We start from the raw sequence: 20,433 nt of genomic DNA on the forward strand, positions 1-20,433 counted from the left end.
GTCTTCGTGAGCAAGCAAGTTGGATGCACACCCACTTAGTTTCTTTTGTTGAGCTTTCATGCATTTATAGCTCTAGTGCATCCGTTGCATGGCAATCCCTACTCCTTGCATTAACATCAATCGATGGGCATCTCCATAGCTCATTGATAGCCTCGTTGATGTGAGACTTTCTCCTTTTTGTCTTCTCCACATAACCCCCATCATTATATTCTATTCTACCCATAGTGCTATATCCATGGCTCACGCTCATGTATTGCGTGAAGGTTGAAAAAGTTTGAGATTACTAAAGTATGAAACAATTGCCTGGCTTGTTATCGGGGTTGTGCATGATGAGAGCATTCTTGTGTGACGAAAATGGAGCATGACTAAACTATATGATTTTGTAGGGATGAACTTTCTTTGGCCATGTTATTTTGAGAGGACATAATTGCTTAGTTAGTATGCATGAAGTATTATTACTTTTATGTCAATATGAACTTTTATCTTGAATCTTTCGGATCTGAATATTCATACCACAATTAAGAAGAATTACATTGAAATTATGCCAAGTAGCATTCCACATCAAAAATTCTGTTTTTATCATTTACCTACTCGAGGATGAGCAGGAATTAAGCTTGGGGATGCTTGATACGTCTCCAACATATCTATAATTTTTGATTGTTCCATGCTATATTATATTCTATTTTGGACATTAATGGGCTTTATTATACACTTTTATATTATTTTTGGGACTAACCTATTAACCGGAGGCCCAGCCCAGAATTGTTGTTTTTTGCCTATTTCAGAGTTTCGCAGAAAAAAGAATATCAAACGGAGTCCAAACGGAATGAAACCTTCAGGAACGTGATTTTCGGAACGAACGTGATCTAGAGGACTTGGACCCTACGTCAAGACATCAACCAGGAGGGCACGAGGTAGGGGGGCGCGCCCTCCACCCTCGTGGGCCTCACGTTGCTCCACCGACGTACTTCTTCCTCCTATATATACCTACGTACCCCCAAACTACCAGATACGGAGCCAAAAACCTAATTCCACCACCGCAACCTTCTGTACCCGTGAGATCCCATCTTGGGGCCTTTTCCGGAGCTCCGCCGGAGGGGAGATCGATCACGGAGGGCTTCTACATCAACACCATAGCCTCTCCGATGATGTGTGAGTAGTTTACCTTAGACCTTCGGGTCCATAGTTATTAGCTAGATGGCTTCTTCTCACTTTTTGGATCTCAATACAATGTTCTCCCCCTCTCTTGTGGAGATCTATTCGATGTAATCTTCTTTTGTGATGTGTTTGTTGAGACCGATGAATTGTGGGTTTATGATCAAGTTTATCTATGAACAATATTTGAATCTTCTCTGAATTCTTTTATGTATGATTGGTTATCTTTGCAAGTCTCTTCGAATTATCAGTTTGGTTAGGCCTACTAGATTGATCTTTCTTGCAATGGGAGAAGTGCTTAGCTTTGGGTTCAATCTTGCGGTGTCCTTTCCCAGTGACAGTAGGGGCAGCAAGGCACGTATTGTATTGTTGCCATCGAGGATAACAAGATGGACTTTATATCATATTGCATGAGTTTATCCCTCTACATCATGTCATATTGCTTAAAGTGTTACTCTGTTCTTATGAACTTAATACTCTAGATGCATGCTGGATAGCGGTCGATGTTTGGAGTAATAGTAGTAGATGCAGGCAGGAGTCGGTCTACTTGTCTCGGAGGTGATGCCTATATGCATGATCATACCTAGATATTCTCATAACTATGCTCAATTCTGTCAATTACTCAATAGTAATTTGTTCACCCACCGTAATACTTATGCTCATGAGAGAAGCCACTAGTGAAACCTATGGCCCCCGGGTCTATTTTCCATCATATTAATCTTCCAACAACAAGCTATTTCCATTGCCTTTTATTTTGCTTTTATTTTACTTTGCATATTTATCATAAAAATACCAAAAATATTATCTTATCATATCTATCAGATCTCACTCTCGTAAGTGACCGTGAAGGGATTGACAACCCCTTTATTGTGTTGGTTGCGAGGATTTATTTGTTTGTGTATGTGCGAGGGACTCGTGTGTGGCCTCCTACTGGATTGATACCTTGGTTCTCAAAAACTGAGGGAAATACTTACGCTACTTTGCTGCATCACCCTTTCCTCTTCAAGGGAAAACCAACGCAGTGCTCAAGAGGTAGCAAGGAGCCCTTCCCCTAGCGGACCCGACAAGCTTGCTGGGGGGGGGGGATTTTGGACTTGTCCCTGAGATGGCACCGACCTAACCAAGCTGACCAGCCCGGCAAGGGAGGCCTTCCCAAGGTGATATCCTTCTATCTTGGTTATTCTTGGTCCTCTTGATCTTCTCTTTGATCTCACTAAGAGCTGCTTCTCTGGCTTGACCTTGGTTTGGGTGTTGATGCTGAACGAGTGACGCTAGTGCGCCTGTGTGTAAGTCCGGGCGACAAATGTAAATGTTTGTTGAACCGACACTCTGGGTCGAGAGAGCCTTCATAATCCTTATCAGTAATAAAGATAGGTGAAGTAGCAAACTTAGGATCATATTTCATTCTAGCGTTCAAAGATTTTTCTTTCAACTTGCATAATAATTTCTTAAGATCATCTCTATCCTGACAAGCAAGAAAGTCCCTAGCTACCTCTCCATCCATAACATAACCCTCAGGTATCTTAGGCAATTCATATCTAGGAGAGCTAGGTCTAACAGGTGTTTCATAATTTTTAGTTTCAATAACTTTGTCAGTTTAAGTAATCTCATCAGTTTCAGCATTCTCAATTTCTTTAGCTCTAGCAAGTTGTTCATCAAGAAATTCACCTAGTGGCACATTCTTATCAAGCAAAGTACTAGCATCATCAATAGCATCATTCATAGAAGAAGTAGCATCATCAATTACTTGCGACATATTAGGATTAGTAGCAGGTGGTGGGGTTGCAAGCTTACTCAAAACAGAAGGTGAATCAGTACAGAGCTAGATAATAGTTCCTTACCTCCACTCGTCTTAGAGGGAACCATCTTGGTTCTATCATCCCTAAGATTCTTCATAGTGATCAACAAATATAAATCCCAAGGGTCTCAACAAATATAGATATGCTTCCCGGCAACAGCGCCAGAAAAAGGTCTTGATAACCCACAAGTATAGGGGATTGCAACAATTTTTGAGGGTAGACTATTCAACCCAAATTTATTGATTCAACACAAGGGGAGCCAAAGAATACTTGTAAGTATTAGCAGTTGAGTTGTCAATTCAACCACACCTCTGCAGTAGCGTGATCAGTAGCATACTAATATGATAGTTTGATAACAATAGCAATGATAGTAACAGTAATAGTAGAAGCAGTAGTTGTGTAGCAGTTGTAACAGTAGTAACTTAGCAGAGATCAATATGTGAAAAGCTCGTAGGCATTGGATCGGTGATAACGTTGGATAATATTCATCATATAACAGTTATAACCTAGGGCGACACAGAACTAGCTCCAATTCATCAATGTAATGTAGGCACGTAAATAGTCATACGTGCTTATGAAAGAACTTGCATGACATATTTTGTCGTACCCTCCTGTGGCAGTGGGGTCCATAAGGAAACTAAGGGATATTAAGGCCTCCTTTTAATAGAGAACCGGAACAAAGCATTAACACATAGTGAATACATGAACTCCTCAAACTAAGGTAATCACCGGAAAGAATCCCAATTATTGTCACCTTGGGGTATGCAGATCATAACACGTAGCAGGTGCATATAACTTGCAAGATCAGATCAAGAACACAAATATATTGGTGAAAACATAAACAGTTCAGATATGAAACCATAGCACTTGGGCCCTAGTGACAAGCATTAAGCATAACAAAGTCATAGTTACATCAATCTCAGAACATAGTGGATACTAGGGATCAAGCCCTAACAAAACTAACTCGATTACATGATGAATCTCATCCAACCCATCACCGTCCAACAAGCCTACGAAGGAATTACTCACTCCCGGCAGTGAGCATCATGAAATTGGTGATGGAGGATGGCTGATGATGACGATGGCGACGAATCCCCCTCTTCGGAGCCCCGAACGGACTCCAGATCTGGTCTCCCGGTGAAGCAGGAGGTGGCGGCGGCTCCATGTCATAAAACACGATAAAACTTTTTCCTTGATTTTTCTCTAGGTAAATAGGAATTTTTAGTATCTAGATTAGGGTCAGCGGAGCCTCGAGGGGCCCACTACCCACCAGGGCGTGCCAGAGAGGGGTGTCGTGCCCTGTTTCCTAGTTGGCAGCAGGGCCCCCACCTCAAGTGGGTCTTTGCTCTAGTATTTTTTCTTTTATTCCAAAATAATTCTCCAAAAAGTTTTGTCCAATTCCGAGAACTTCTATTTTTGCACAGAAACAATGCCATGGTAGTTTTGCTGAAAACAACGTCAGTTCGGGTTAGTTTCATTCAAATCATGCAAATTAGAGTCCAAAACAAGAGCAAACGTGTTTGAAAAAGTAGATACGATGAAGACGTATCAGTGTTATGGTCGACACTACTAGTTGGAATGGCTTTTACTCACTTAGTAACATAATCAATAGCAACTAAGATATGAGCTTATCCATCAGAGGAAGGAAAAAGGTCCCATATAATCAGAACCCCAGACATCAAATGATTCAATAACAAATGAGTAATTCATAGGCATTTCTTGAGCCTACCAATATTACCGATTCTTTGACATTCATCACAAGAAAGGACAAAATTACGTGCATCTTTGAAGAGACTAGGCAAATAAAACCAGATTGCAATACCTTATGTGCAGTTATGTCTCTAGCATGGTGTCCTCTGTATGGCTCTGAATGGCATTTTCTCAATATTTGTTCCTGCTCATGCTCAGGTACACAACGTCTAATAACACCATCTACTCCTTTATAAGTGTGGGTCATCCCAAAAGTAATGTCTTAAATGAAAGAACTTTTTCTTTTGTTGATATGTGTAACTAGGTGGTATATATTTAGTAACAATGAAATTAGCATAGTCTGCATACCAAGAATTATTACGAGAAGTAGAAGCATTTATAACAACTAATTGCTCATCAGGAAAACTATCATCAATAGGCAGTGGGTCATCAAAAACATTTTCCATCCTAGAAAAATTATCTGCTACAGGATTTTTAGCTTCTTTTCTATCAACAATGTGCAAATCAAACTCTTGTAGTAAAAGAACCCAACTAATTAACCTAGGTTTAGCATCCTTCTTTTCCATACGATATTTGATAGCAGCATGATCAGTGTGAATATTAACTTCAGAGTCAACGATATAAGGTCTGAATTTATCACATGCGGACACAACTGCTAAAAATTATTTCTTAGTGGTAGCATAATCTCTTTGTAGCACTATCCAAGGTATTACTAGCATAATGAATAACGTTCAGTTTCTTATCAACCCTTTGACCCAAAACAAAACCAATAGCATATTCACTGGCATCACACATAATTTCAAAGGGTAAGTTCCAATCAGGTGGCTGAACAACAGATGCAGTTATTAAAGCTTTATTAAGTATTTGAAAGGCTTCCACACAATCATCATCAAAAACAAATGGTATTCGTAAGAGGCCTAGAGATTTTAGAAAAGTCTTTAATAAATCGTTAATAAAAATCAACAAGACAAAGGAAACTTCTTATACCTTTAATATCTTTAGGACATGGCATTTTCTCAGTTGCATCAACCTCAGCTTTATCTATTTCAATACCTCTTTTGTAAATTTAATGACCAAGGACTATACCTTCATTCAGTTCTCCGAGTTCAAGACAAGATTGGTCTCTTCACATCTCTGCAAAACCCGGTCAAGGTTGCTTAAGGAATCATCAAAAGAAGTTCCGTAAACGGAAAAATCATCCATGAATACCTCAACAATTTTCTCACAGAAATCAGAGAATATAGCAGTCATACATCTTTGAAAAGTAGCGGGTGCATTACATAAACCAAAAGGCATACGTCTATAAGAATAAGTTCCAAAAGGACGGGTAGAAGTAGTTTTCCCTTGTTCCTCTTGTGATACAGGTATTTGAGAAAAACCAGAATAGCCATCTAGAAAACAAAAGTGTGTGTGCTTACACAATCTTTCTAGCATTTGATCGATGGAAGACAAAGGTAATGATCTTTCCTAGTAGCTTTATATAATTTTCTAAAATCAATAACCATCCTATAACCGGTTACAATTCTTTGTGGGATAAGTTCATTTTTATCATTAGGAACAACAGTAATGCCTCCTTTCTTAGGGACACAACGAACATGACTTACCCATATACTATCAACTATAGAATAAATAATACCGGCTTCGAGAAGCTTTATATTTTAGTTCTTACGACATCTTTCATTTTGGGATTCAAGCGGCGTTGATGATCGATGACTGGTTTTGCATCGGGTTCCATATCAATCTTGTGCTGACATAAAGTGGGACTAATGCCCTTAAGATCATCAAGAATATATCCAATTGTGGCATTATGCTTCCTCAATGTTTTAAGTAACCTTTTTCTTCGTGCACTGAAAGGTTAACATTGATAGTAACATGATATATGTTCTTTTCTTCAAGATAAGCATACTTCAATGTATCAGGAAGTTTCTTTAATTCAAACACAACATCACTCTTAGGTGGGAGAGGATATCCCAAAGTTTCAACATGCAAATTGTGCTTAAGGATAGGTGCTTTCTTAAAGAATATCTCATCTATTTCATTTCTTTCATTCATATGCATATTGATACCTCTCCAATGTATCTATAATTTATGAAGCATTCATGCCATGTTTAAAACAATTTTATATGGTTTTGGTATGGTTTGATTAGAACTAACCCAGACTGACACCGTTTTCAGCAGAACTACCGTGCTGTTGTTTTTTGTGCAGAAATAAAAGTTCTCAGAATGGGCTGAAAATTTACGGTGCTTTTTTGTGGACCAAAAGAGACCCCCGAAGCTTCAAGGAAGGACAAGAAGCCTCATGAGGAAGCGACAAGCCTAGTAGGCGCGGGTCCCCCCAGGTGGCGCCTATCGAGCTTGTCGCTCCCTCATGCCCCCCTGATGTGAAACCGATGCCAAAAATTCCTATAAATTCCAAAAAACCCAGAACTTGACCTAGAACTTCCGCTCCGCTGCTGCAAGACTCTATACCGAAGAGATCCCATCTAGCGCCCTCTTCCGGCACCCTGCTGGAGGGGGAAATCATCATCAGAGGCTGTCTTTATCATCCTAGTCGTCTCCATGACGAGGAGGGAGTAGTTCACCCTCGGGGCTGAGGGTATGTAGCAGTTGCTATGTGTTTGATCTCTCTCTCGTGTGCTTGATCCGGAACGATCTTGATGTACCGCGAGCTTTATTAATATAATTGGATCATATGGTGTTTCCCCCTCTCTATCTTGTTGTGATGAATTGAGATTTTACCTTTGAGGTTTCACTATTATCATATTGAATACTTTTTGGATTTGAGAACACTTGATGTATGTCTTGTATGTGGATACCTGTGGTGACAATGGGGTGTTCTATTGATTCACTTGATGTATGTTTTGGCAATCAACTTGTGGATTCCCGCGGTGACATTGCGGTAATCTAGGCATAGAGGTTAATGCATGTTTTGGTCCTACTTTCTCTGGTAGAAACCTTGGGGCACTCTTTGAAGTTCTTTGTGTTGTATTGAATATTGACTCTGAAGTTGTTTGATGCATATCGAATAAACAACTCACGGATACTTGTGGTGACATTGGAGTATCTAGGTGACATTAGAGTTGGTTGATGTGTATCATATGGTGTTATTTTAGTATGAACTCTAAGGCTGTTTTTGACACTTCTAGGGATGGCTCAATAGATTGATCGGAAAAGATAACTTTGAGGTGGTTTTGTACCCTACGACAATTTCATCTTATGTTCTCCGCTAGATAAGAACTTTGGAGTGTTTCTTTATCGCACGTTGAGGGGTTGTTATACGATTCAATTATGTTAGCATTGTTAAGAGATTGCACTAGTGAAAGTATGAACCCTAGGCCTTGTTTCTAAGCATTGCAATACCTTTGTGCTCACTTTTGTTACTTGCTACCTTGTTGTTGTTATATTTTCATATTACAAAACCCTATATCTACTATCAATACTACACTTGTATCACCATCTCTTCGCCGAACTAGTGCACCTATACAATTCGACATCGTATTGGGTGTGTTGGGGACACAAGAGATTTCTTGAATTTGATTGCAGGGTTGTTTCAGAGAGACCATCTTCAACCTATGCCTCCCACGTATTGATAAACCTTAGGTCATCCAATTGAGGAAAAATTGCTACTGTCCTACAAAACTCTGCGCTTGGAGGCCCAACACGGGTCTACAAGAATAAGTTGTGTAGTAGACATCACATATCATTTTCATGGTCTAGCAAATATTGTTCTAATGGATCAGTAGAAGGCACATCAATAGAAGCAAGACCGATGATTTCATCTTTACTAGGAATTTTTTTATCATGAGGTTGTCTGCTAAACTTGGATAAATTAAATTCATGAGACATATCACCAAACTTAACACTAACCTTCCCTTCAGCACAATCAATTTCAACATTAACAGTATTTAATAAAGGTCTACCAAATATAATGGGACAAAATTATCTTGTGGTGACCCAAGTACTAAGAAATCAATAGGGTATTTAATCTCACCACAGAATACTTCAACATCTCTAACAATCCCAATCGGTGAAATAGTATCTCTGTTTGCAAACTTAATAATAACATCAATATCTTCTATCTTTGCAGGTGAAATATCATGCATAACTTCGTGATAAAGAGAAAATGGAATAGCACCTATGCACAACAAACCATGATAACAGTGATCCCAATCTTAACAAGAGACAACAGCCATGCCAACAACCGGCTTACTCTTATCTAATTTATCTCGTCTAGTATTAACTTGTTTAGCAATCCTGGTTGCTTCCTCACAGAAATAAATGACATGTTGTTCAATATTATCAACCAAAATATCTTCACCATTGTAATATTAGGGTTTAGGGTTTAGTTTTTCAGAGGGTTTATGTGTTTTAACATTACTTTTATGAACTACAGTTGTGGCCTTAGCATGTTCCTTAATCTTAATAGGGAAAGGAGGTTTCTCGATATAAGTAGTTGGCACAACTGGGTTGGTAGTATAAGCAATTGTTTCAGTTTTAGCAACAACGGGTTCTTCAAAAAAAAATAATGGGAGGATGAAATGTAAACCATTTCCCCTTAGGGAGATCAACATGAGCAGCAAAGCATTCACAAAATGTAGCTACTATCTCAGAGTCTTGTCCATATTCCGCGCTAAGCTTATGAAAAACATTTGTTTCTATAAAACACTTAACACAATCAAAGTCAAGATTTATATTGACTCGTAACCTTTGTCGATTTCCCAATCATCAGAGTTGCGTTTAATTCTTTCAAGAAATCCCATTTGAATTCAATAGTTCTGTTCATGAAGGAACTAGTAGAAGAAGTATCAAGTATTGATCTATTATTATGAGAAAGTAGAGCATAAAAGTTTTGTATAATCATGTCTCTTGAGAGCTCACGATTGGGGCATGTGTGCATCATATATTTAAGACTCCCCCAAGCTTGAGCAATACTTTCTCCTTCACGAGGCCAAAAATTCTATATATAATTCCGATCACGATGCACCAAGTGCATGGGATAAAAATTTCTGATGGAATTCCAACTTCAATCGGTTCCACTCTCATGTTTCAGATTCATCCAATAGCCTATGCCATGACAATGCCTTTCCCCCCAAAGATAAAGGGAATAGTTCCTTCTTAAGTCCATCCTTGGATAAATCTGCAAGCTTAAACAATCCACAAACTTAAACAATCCACAAACTTCATCGATATAAATTAAGTGCATATTAGGATGCATTGTTACGTCTCCCGCCCGAGGAAATCTCATAATAGATATTTTTCATTAGGTTCAATAGGTTGAGGAGTGGCTCTTACCACTTCCAGTCGAGGTGAAGATACCCCAAACAAGCCCCTCAAAGGATTAATTTCCATAGTGACAAGTAACAGTAAATTTTAGCACGTAATAAGAATGTTTCCTTACCAAAGGCGCTTCACTCCCCGGCAACAGTGCCAGAAAAGAGTCCTTATGACCCACAAGTATAGGGGATCAATCGTAGTCCTTTCAATAAGTAAGAGTGTCGAACCCAACGAGGAGCAAAACAAAATGACAAGCGGTTTTCAGCAAGGTATTCTCTGCAAGTGCTATAAGTAGTGATAACAGATAGTTTTGTACCAAGGTGATTTGTAAGAAGTAGGAAGTAAAAATAGTAACAAGAGTGCAGCAAGGTTGCCCAATACTTTTTATAGCAAAGGAAAAGCCGAAAGTACTTCTTATAATGAGAAAAGCGTTCTTGAGGACACGTGGGAATTCTTATCTACTCATGTTCATTATGTTTAGTTGATTCACGTTCACTATGATAATTTGATATGTGGGTGGAACAGTGCTAGGATTTTGTTCTTACTTGAAAAAGCAACCCACTTATGATTACCACCTCTCGCAAGCATCCGCAACTACGAAAGAAGAATTAATATAAATCTAACCATAGCATGAAACATATGGATCCAAACCAGCCCCTTACGAAATAACTCATAAACAAGGGTTTAAGCTTCCGTCACTCTCGCAACCCATCATCTACTTATCACTCCCCAATGCCTTCCCCTAGGCCCAAACATGGTGAAGTGTCGTGTAGTCGATGTTCACACAACACCACGAGAGGAAGAACAACATACACATCATCAAAATATTGAACGAATACCAACTTCACATAATTACTTATAACAAGACTTCTCTCATGTCCTCAAGAACAAACGAAACTATTCGCAAATCATATGCATGTTCAAGATCAGAGGGGTATTGCATATGATTAAGGATCTGAACATATAATGTTCCACCAAATAAACCAATTAGCATCAAACTACAAGGTGTAATTAACACTCTAGCAACTCATAGGTACCAATCTGAGGTTTTGAGACAAAGATTGAATACAAGAGATGAACTATGATTTGGTATGAGATGGTGCTGGTGAAGATGTTGATGAAGATTGGTCCTTCCATGATGAGAGGATCATTTGTGATGTCGATGGCTCCAATTTCCCTCCCTCAGGGAAGTATCCCCGGCGGAATCGCTCCACCAGAGAGCAAAAGAGCTCCTGCCCAGGTTCCACCTTGAGACAACGGTGCTTCACCCCGAAAATCGTCTCTTGATTTTTTTGGGCAAATGGCATCATATAGGGGAAGGAGGGCCATGGAGGCTTGCTGGTGGGCCCACAAGCTAACATGGCGCGCCCTAGGGGGCGCCACCTGAGCTTGTGGCTCATTGGTGGGGACCCTCCTTGTGATTCTTATTTCAGTATTTTGTATTAATTCCAAAATAAATCTCCGTAAATTTTCAGGTCATTTGGAGCTCCGGAGAATAGCTATCACTGTTGTAGCTCTTTTCAAGTCTAGAATTCTGTCTGCCGGTAATTTCCCTCTTCATATAAATTTTGCATAAATAGAGAGAAAAGTCATTATAATTTCCTCATGAAGTGTAATATTGTCCCAAAATATTATAAATAACAGTAGGAAAACATGGTGGAAAATGGATGTATCAATGATAGAAAGAAGTTCAACCCATCACCGCGTAGTGGGAAGTTCAGCCCCCAAGCCTCTGCATAAATTCTAGAGGAGGGCACGGCTCGACCTATTTGCTACCATTACTCACCGTGCGGCAATTCCCCTGTCTTGCTATTCACGTTGACGCTGCTCCATTTTAGATCTATAAACTACCGGCACCACTCATCTTCATCCCCTGTCCCCTTTTCACCCCTCCTAGACGCCATGGCACCCAAGGTGAAGTGTTTGGCGCTAGAAAAGACAAAGGAGGAGACAGGGCAAGAGGAGGGAGCTTGCATGGATGCGGAAGGAACTGGCTTGCTTCCTCTCCACTCTGCTGTCACCGGAGTTGGTTGAGCACTTCAACTACCACGTGGCAGGGAAAGGGAACAAGAATAGCGCCACCAAGCTTCTGCACGCAACAGCTCCAGTCGAAGAGGGCCAAGTGTGGTTGTTCTCCTGTTTCTTCATGTCTGGATTGGTCCCGTCTTTCTTGAACTTCTGTTTGCGTATTATGGATGAATATGGCTTGCTTTTGCTACAACTCCACCCCAATGTTGTCACCAACATGGCAATTTTTGCACATCTATGCGAAAACTTTGTTGGTATTGTTCCATCGGTGCCTTTGTTCTACCATTATTATACGCCCAAAATCGACAATGATAGATGCTCGAGAACCATCACTTGGCATTTCAGGAATTGCATGGTGGCAAAGTATATTGGAGGACACCTCATGACATGGTGGCAAGAGTGGAGATCCAACTAGTGCATGATAAAAATGGATGGCCCTCCAGCTTCACTACTAGGGAAAAGCCTAGTAGTAGCGCGGGTTTTTTGCCTATCAGTAGCGCGGGTAACCCGCGCTACTGTTACGGCGCTACAGCTAAAGGTTAGCAGTAGCATGGGTTAACACGCGCTACTAATATATCAACTTAGTAGTAGCGCGTAGCGCAACAGGCGCTACTGGAAACTACTAGTAACGCAACAGGCGCTACTGGTAACTACTAGTAGCGCGTCTCACTGCCCGCGCTACTACTACTATTCCATATTCTATTTCTTTTCCATTTTATGTTGTATTCATACACCTTTATACAAGTTTTCATACAGTAGCAATTTAGAGATTTTTTTACATTATAATGAGTTATTAAATCACTAGGTGAAAGAACCGCAGATTAGTTTCAAGTGGATGGATCCTAAGTGATCAAGTCATGGATTATCGACTTGATCACTTAGGATCCGTCCACTTGAAACTAATCCGCGGTTCTTTCACCCAATGATATAATAACTCATCATCATCATCATCAACATCATCATCATATTAATATAAAAACTCTTGCGTCATATCATCACCAACAACACAAGCTAATAATCATCATAGTCATTACCACTATTTAATCACCATAGTCATAGTGTAGCTATCTAATCACCACCAACACTAGCTAATAATAATCATTAGTCATTACCACCAACACTAGCTATTTAATCATCATAGTCATAGTGTAGCACATCATCATCTTCAAACTCATTCTAGCTAGCTAATCACTCTTGCTGCTCTCTCTCACGTAAAATAGCATAGAACATGTGTAGCAGTCCTGATTCATCATATTGGAGCATGCAGATGAACCTATCTCCTAATTGTGGGCTGCGCTTCTGATTGCTGCCCCCTAGTACTTCTCTGCGATCATTCACAATTCTGCTCCAGTCTTTCTAGAAATCCTGAATGCACTCATGTGCGATGTAGGATGTCTTGGCCATAAGCTAACCATTGCCATGCGACCTTTAGACTCGATCCAATGAGGCACAACTATCATCGGGAGTCCCTATTGAAGAACATCGTAGTAACATACTTAGAAATGAAGTTTAACTTAAAAAATAATGTATGCAAAAGATGCACTGAGGAAAAATAGTAAAAATCTTACCATCTTTCCTAAATAGATGTGACCGTAGTTCAATACGAACACTATTGGTCGCACGTTTTGAGTACTAAGATTTTCAAGTTCAGGAAAATAATTTCTCTTGACAACATCAAGATCCTCAAGCCATGGAACATAATGACTTATCTCCTCGCAGTTTAGTTCAACCCCGAGACAGTGGTAGGTCATGTCTACCAAGCGCCGGACATGTTTGCTTGAATGGAAATAAGCTGTCAATAGAAATTAGTTGTCAACTATGTTTAAATAACCAATACCAAAAACATAAATATGGTTGAGAAACTCACATAATGGTAGAACTAGAGCCGTCTGCACATCGACCCAGATGTCGATATTACCTTCAATATCATCTTCCGGATGAATATCAAAGGTGATAAGCATATCAGGCTCAAATGCATAAGCCTTGCATAGTGCTCTCTAATTTTTGCATTCAAAATAGGTGTAGGTGTCTGCATTGTATAATTTCGCGTCGAAAGTATAACCATGCTCGGTCCTCAAGTGAACTCTGTTTACCTCCATAGTTTTCACAGGACTGAAACCAATCTTATCCAAGAAAAAATTTCTTGCATGGCAGGGGATACGCTGGTAGAATAGTAAAAAATTAAAATTATAAGTTGAAGCAAAAGACATTTCCTATATCGTTGTGACTTACTGTATCCACTTCGAAGGTCTCATCCAGCTTGATGCTGAAGCGGCTATCATCAACTAGGAAATGTCTGTCGCACAGGCCGCGCTCGTCTTTGCAGTATTCGCACATACCGAAATCCTTTCCGTCGTCACACATTTCCTATGTTCATAGTTGAAACATTAATTGGAAATCAATCGAAGGCAACTACCAGAAAACTTAAAAGTCAACTCGAAATGTCGTTTAATTCTCTTTCGAGCAAATTCGGGGCACTCGATATTTCCTACATATTCTAGCAGAATTCATGCTTAAATTCAAGGAAAAATCCGGCATGACCTTTGCTAAAATAGGACATATCGAGCGCCTGAAATTTGCCGGAACGGAAATGAATCAACACTCCGGCAAAACATAGGCCACTTGGATTTTCCCTGAGATACAAAGATGTTCATACACATACAACGACGCTTAAACTTGCAATTCCATCTGGATCAATTATCATAAGCATTCGCACATGAGCTCACCGACTAAATACCCTAGTTCAACTATATTCAATACACCGAGGAGTGGAGAAGTAGGAGGTGGACTTTTAGCTCACCGACTCGGGTGTAGAGGAAGTAGAGGTAGCTCGGATGACGATCACTCCAAGGAGACACTACTCTACAAAGCCTGCATATTCCACTGAGTAAAATTTTAGATCATCAAATCTCATATAGCATTCTTTGATGACAAAGTGACAATGACATAAAAATAATTAAATTTTCCATACCTAAAATTTTCTTACTAAAAATAAACTAGTTCTATTAATTCAACTAATTCAACTAAGCACTTACTATAAATAAAAATAATTAATTTTCTTACTACTTCAACTAGTTCAACTAAGCACTTACTATAAATAAAAATAATTATTTTTTACTAATTCAACTAATTCTATTAAGCACTTACTATAAATAACTAGTTCTATTAACCACTTAAATTCTATGTACGTTCTACAAAATTCTACCAATCTATACTATTGAAAAAACCTACATTCTACCTATCTATACTATTAATAAAATCTATGGAGGGAGGAGGGGCTGTGGATGGAGGAGGGGGAGTAGGGGCTGTGGAGGGAGGAGGGGCTATGGAGGGACGAGGTGCTGTTGGTGGAGGGGCGGCTAGAGGAGGGAGGAGCAGGGGGAGGGACGAGGGGAGGAGGAGTGGGGCAAAGGAGGGAGGAGGGGCAGCTAGAGGAGGGAGGAGGGAGGAGGAAGAGGAGAAGGAGGAGGCTTACCGAGGCCGGAGGATGGCAGCGACGCCGCCGGCGGCAATGCGGCGATGGGGGCATTGCCGCGGGAGGAGGACGACGGCCGCGACACAGTGAGATAGGAGATCAAGTGAGGAAACGGGTGGGCGCACGAGGGGATAAGGCTGGATTAGCAGTAGCGCGGTTTAGGAGAAAACGCTACTGCTAAGCTAGCTAGCAGTAACGCGTTTCCTAGGACAGCGCTACTACTAAACTTAGCCTGGTGGCAACGATGGGGTAATTTTAGTAGTAGTGCTCTTTGCCACGGCAGCGCTACTGCTATGTTCATAGCAGTAGCGGGTTCCTTTGCCCCATGCTACTGCTAAGTAGCAGTAGCGCCCCATTTTACCCAGCGCTACTGCTAAAGTTCTATGTATAAGGTTTTCCCTAGTAGTGCTTGTTGTGTGATTCCCCAAGGTGAAGCATCACACATCCCCCATTGGAAGGATAGAGGGCCCCGGGATGAGGAATTTTCCTTGGCGATCCAGCACATAAAATCCCTCCGACAAGCGGGCTTCATAATGGAAATGGTTCGTGTGGACTACCTTTGGCGACGCATTGCTCCCTTGCAACAGAGGAATCGTTTTCCTTGGGAATATAATGGGCTGACCGACTGGGTGCACCTCTGGGCTGGGCTGAAGTACAATTTGACAGAATTTTAACACCATGAGATCATCCAGCAACTGTTTAGTGCCAATCTGGTAACTACACTCCCGACAAACGTGTTCCCGCTTAACAACAACACTGCCCGGGACTCCATTTTGGCGATGATGCCACAGTGCAATGCCAACAGCATCTTGCAAGATTAGGAGCCACCAACACCTGAAGTTGTGGTCAATTGGTTAACCAAGCTGATTGAGACACCTGCTGAATAGGAAGTGTGCATGATCCGCTCGCCAAGGCAAGTGGAGGTGGAGAAGACGAAGAGGAGGCTGGTTGCGGCTGAGTCCTCCCAAGCTCATGATGAAGATGAGCTGGCCCTCCCCTGAAAAGACCAGCCACTTCTAAGCCTAAAAAATGGTTAGCAAAGAAAGGCCACTTTGCTCCATCCTCTGCCGCCAACCCTCACGAGAAGGAGCTGGAGGATGAAGATGTAGATGACACACCCCTTGTAAGCCGTTCCCGAAAAAAGGCGGCAGTCCCAACTGAAGCCACCGTGGTGCAGGAAGGATCCCGCCAAAAGAGGGTGTGATCCTTGCCAACCGCAGCGCCCGCCAACCGGGAAGCAGGTGTTGCCATGGAAGACAAGATGTGGGACATCGCCTTCTCCTGGGATGCCAGTGAGGAAGAGGAAGAAGATGAGTGAGAATTCAATCCTTCCTCAACTTTTTCCGAGATTTCATTTATTATTATTACTTCTATCATGGAACTGACGCCCTACTTCTTGATGTGCAGGGAGGAGGAGGTCTCCCAGCGTCCAAGGAAGAAGGCCCAGTCAGACCCAGAGAGCAATCCCACCCCTGGTACCGGTGAGGGCGCAGGCAGCTCTTCTAGCATTGCTAACATGACTATCGACGATGCTTTGCAGGCAGGAGACCCCGAGACCGTCGCTCAAGATCACCAGGAGGAAGAGCTCCAAGAGTCTTCGCCAGGAAGGAATTATCCCGCAAGGACTTCTCCGGCAAGAACTCCTCCAGCAAGAACTACAAGCGAGGTCATTCCTGATGCTGATGTAGCAGCAAGGACAACCATTGAAGGAGAAGAGGAACTAGTACAAACCACCATTCCAGGTGCCTTCCCATAGCTTTTCTCTTCGTCACTTGTCAACTTGACGCATTGGGTGTTTGTTCGACATTTTTGCCCCTCACTTCATGTGTCACTTACAAGTGGGACCCACTCAAAAAATAAGAACAAAAACCCATCCAAGCACTCACTCACTTATAGTAGGATCCACTGAAGAAAAATAAAAAGAAAAAACTCTATCTCTCATTTACATGTGGGTCCCTGGATTAGTCTCCCTAATAACCCTAGTGTTAACACACTAGGATTAAGGATATATAAACTAATTAATGGGCCCCACATGTCATAGGGAGCCCACTGCTCCTAGACAAACCATCGACATTAAGCCGCCGCCGACCATACGCCATGACACAAGCCATGGGAACCCTGTTCCTGCGACCAAAACGACCAGTGATTCATCATATGCGCTCCTGGACTCTCACCGCATTGAATGGAGGTGGTTGGGCGAGCAAGGACGGCTGGAGTGTCGGCCATGGCCGAGGCCAGCGGCGGGCGCTGGTCGAAGCTTTGTCGTAGGTGGCTAGAAGGCACAAGGAAGATGTGGTAGAAGTCCATTGGTATAAGAGGATCACTGCGAGCATGCCTGAGTGGTAGAAGGGACTGGCTACGGCCGATAGCGAGCACATGGACCTTGCCTGCGGCCGCCGGAGCGAGGTGCCGTGGGAAGGTGGCTGGACTAAGAGGAAACCATAGGTGACATGTCTGGAACATTCGAGATAGCATATGGATCTCCGTGACGGTAAGGGAGCGACGGGGGATCTCGGATGATAGCGAATCTAAGACAGCGGCCAGTAGTCAGAGGCGGCGGAGATGGTGTCGGTTTCGAACTTGCAGAGCATCCAAGGTCACGATCTTCGATATGGTGATGCTCTACTTACGGCAGGGCTCGGAGACATGGTTGTGCGGTGGCTCGGCATCATTGGCCATGGGAACGGCAGCGCCCAGGTGTGCGCGGGGGCAACATGCCCTTTGCCTTAGTAGAGGAAGAAGGTAACCAACTAGTGGGCTGGGCTGGCTGGGACGTCCAATGCCAAAAGGTAAGAACATGCACTCTCTTTTCTTTTTGAATTTTTCTTTTATTTTTTCCAGGGGCAGAAATGTCAAGCAAACGCCCAGAAAACGGTCAAAGCCCTTTGACTGGGCAGTAACGGCATGAACGGACATTTCTATAAGTGCAACTAACAACAAAGGGGCAAATTTAAGCATGCTTCGAAATTAGGGGCAAATAGGAGTAGTGGGTTCGAGTTAGGGGCACAAATCCAAATGTCCCTAGAAAATTATACCAACATCTACAACGCCAAATTAATTTCATTAGACCCATCATACAATATATTTTCATACTATATACTTGATGTTGTGGATATTAGTAATTCTTCCATCTACAACACTTAAGTGTTAGACACACATGATTTAGAGCTTTAGTGTATTTAATAACACACTACAAAATATATTTAACAAAAATGAAACACTATCGTACATCTAAGTGGCAATAATTTAATTTTGGAGGGTCGTTAAAATATACTCCCTACAAAATTATACTAAAGTTGAGACACTTATTTTAAGACGGGGGGAGTATTTTATTATCCTGCTTACATACAGCGATTTAGTTTAATGAAAGAGTTTTAAGGGGCGAGTTCTCTCAAACTGACCTTATGAAAATAATTAAAACAGAGTGGTATATGTGAGAGTATTTGCTTAAAATAACTAGGAAATGAATCGTGACAATTAACCATGTTAAACAGATTAGGGTTTGGAACAATGCTCGATACCCTTGGTGGGTACGGCTGTCATATATTTATAAGAGGGAACCGTACAAATACAAGTTGTGTTACAACACGTATATCTAATATATACTTAGTCTAACACCCTCCCTCAATCTTAACTATGTCCTGAAACACTCAGAAGGTTAAGATTGCGACGACATCCTTCAAAAGAAGGCAAGGGCAAGGGTTTAGTGAAAATATCAGCAAGCTGATCCTTCGAAGAAACAAACTTAATCTGAAGGAGCTACTGAGCAACACGTTCCCTCACAAAATGATAGTCAACTTCGATGTGCTTCGTTCGGGCATGAAATACTAGATTGGATGAAAGGTATGTTGCACCGATGTTATCACACCAAAGAACAGGCGGCTGAGTTGGGGAGACCTTCAACTCTCGAAGCAATGACTGCACCCACATGATCTCAGCTGTGGCATTAGCAACAGCTTTGTACTCAGCTTCGGTACTACTCCGAGACACCGTAGCTTGCTTGCGAGCTTGCCAGGCGATCAAGTTAGGCCCAAAGAACACAGCATGTCCCCCCGTGGATCGCCGATCATCAGGACAACCAGCCAGTCGGCATCAGAGAATGCTGAGATCAGTCCAGAACGCGCAGGCTGAAGATGGAGACCATATGAACCAGTGTGACGAACATAGCGCAAGATGCGCTTAACAGCTGACCAGTGAGAATCACGTGGTGCATGAAGATACTGGCACACACGGTTAACTGCAAATGATATGTCTGGTCGAGTAATGAGCAAGTACTGCAGTCCACCCACAATGCTGCGGTACTCTGTGGCATCCTCAGGAGCAAGCAAGTCACCAGCAAGAGCTGTCAGTTTGTCTGTAGCAGACATGGGAGTCGTAGCAGACTTGCACTGCAACATACCTGCACGACGCAGGAGATCCTGAGAGTACTTCTTCTGAGTAAGAGTCAAGCCACCATCAGAATGAAGAACCTCTAGGCCCAGAAAATAATGCAGTCTCCCAAGATCCTTAACAGCAAACTCAGCACCAAGAGAGGACACAAGCCGGTCTGTAGCAGAAGCAGACGAACTGACAAGGATGATGTCATCAACATATACCAGAATGTACATAGTCACCTCAGGTCGCTGTAGAATAAACAGAGACGTGTCTGCTGTAGAAGGAACAAACCCATGCGCACGAAGAGCAGCGCCAAGACGGGCATGCCATGCACGCGGGGCCTGCTTCAAACCGTAGAGAGCTTTGACAAGACGACATAAATGATGTGGCTGAGCAGGGTCAACAAAACCTGGCGGCTGACGCATATAAACCTCTTCTTCCAGAACTCCATGGAGAAAGGCATTCTGAACATCAAGCTGTCGAAGCGACCATCCGCGAGTAACAGCCAAAGAGAGAAGAACACGAATAGTAGTTGGTTTAATAACAGGACTGAATGTGTCTTCATAATCAATGCCATACCGTTGTTTGAACCCCTTGGCAACCAGGCGTGCCTTGTAC

This window comes from Triticum aestivum, chromosome 5D (assembly GCF_018294505.1).
Source record: "Triticum aestivum cultivar Chinese Spring chromosome 5D, IWGSC CS RefSeq v2.1, whole genome shotgun sequence".
NCBI lineage: Eukaryota > Viridiplantae > Streptophyta > Magnoliopsida > Poales > Poaceae > Triticum > Triticum aestivum.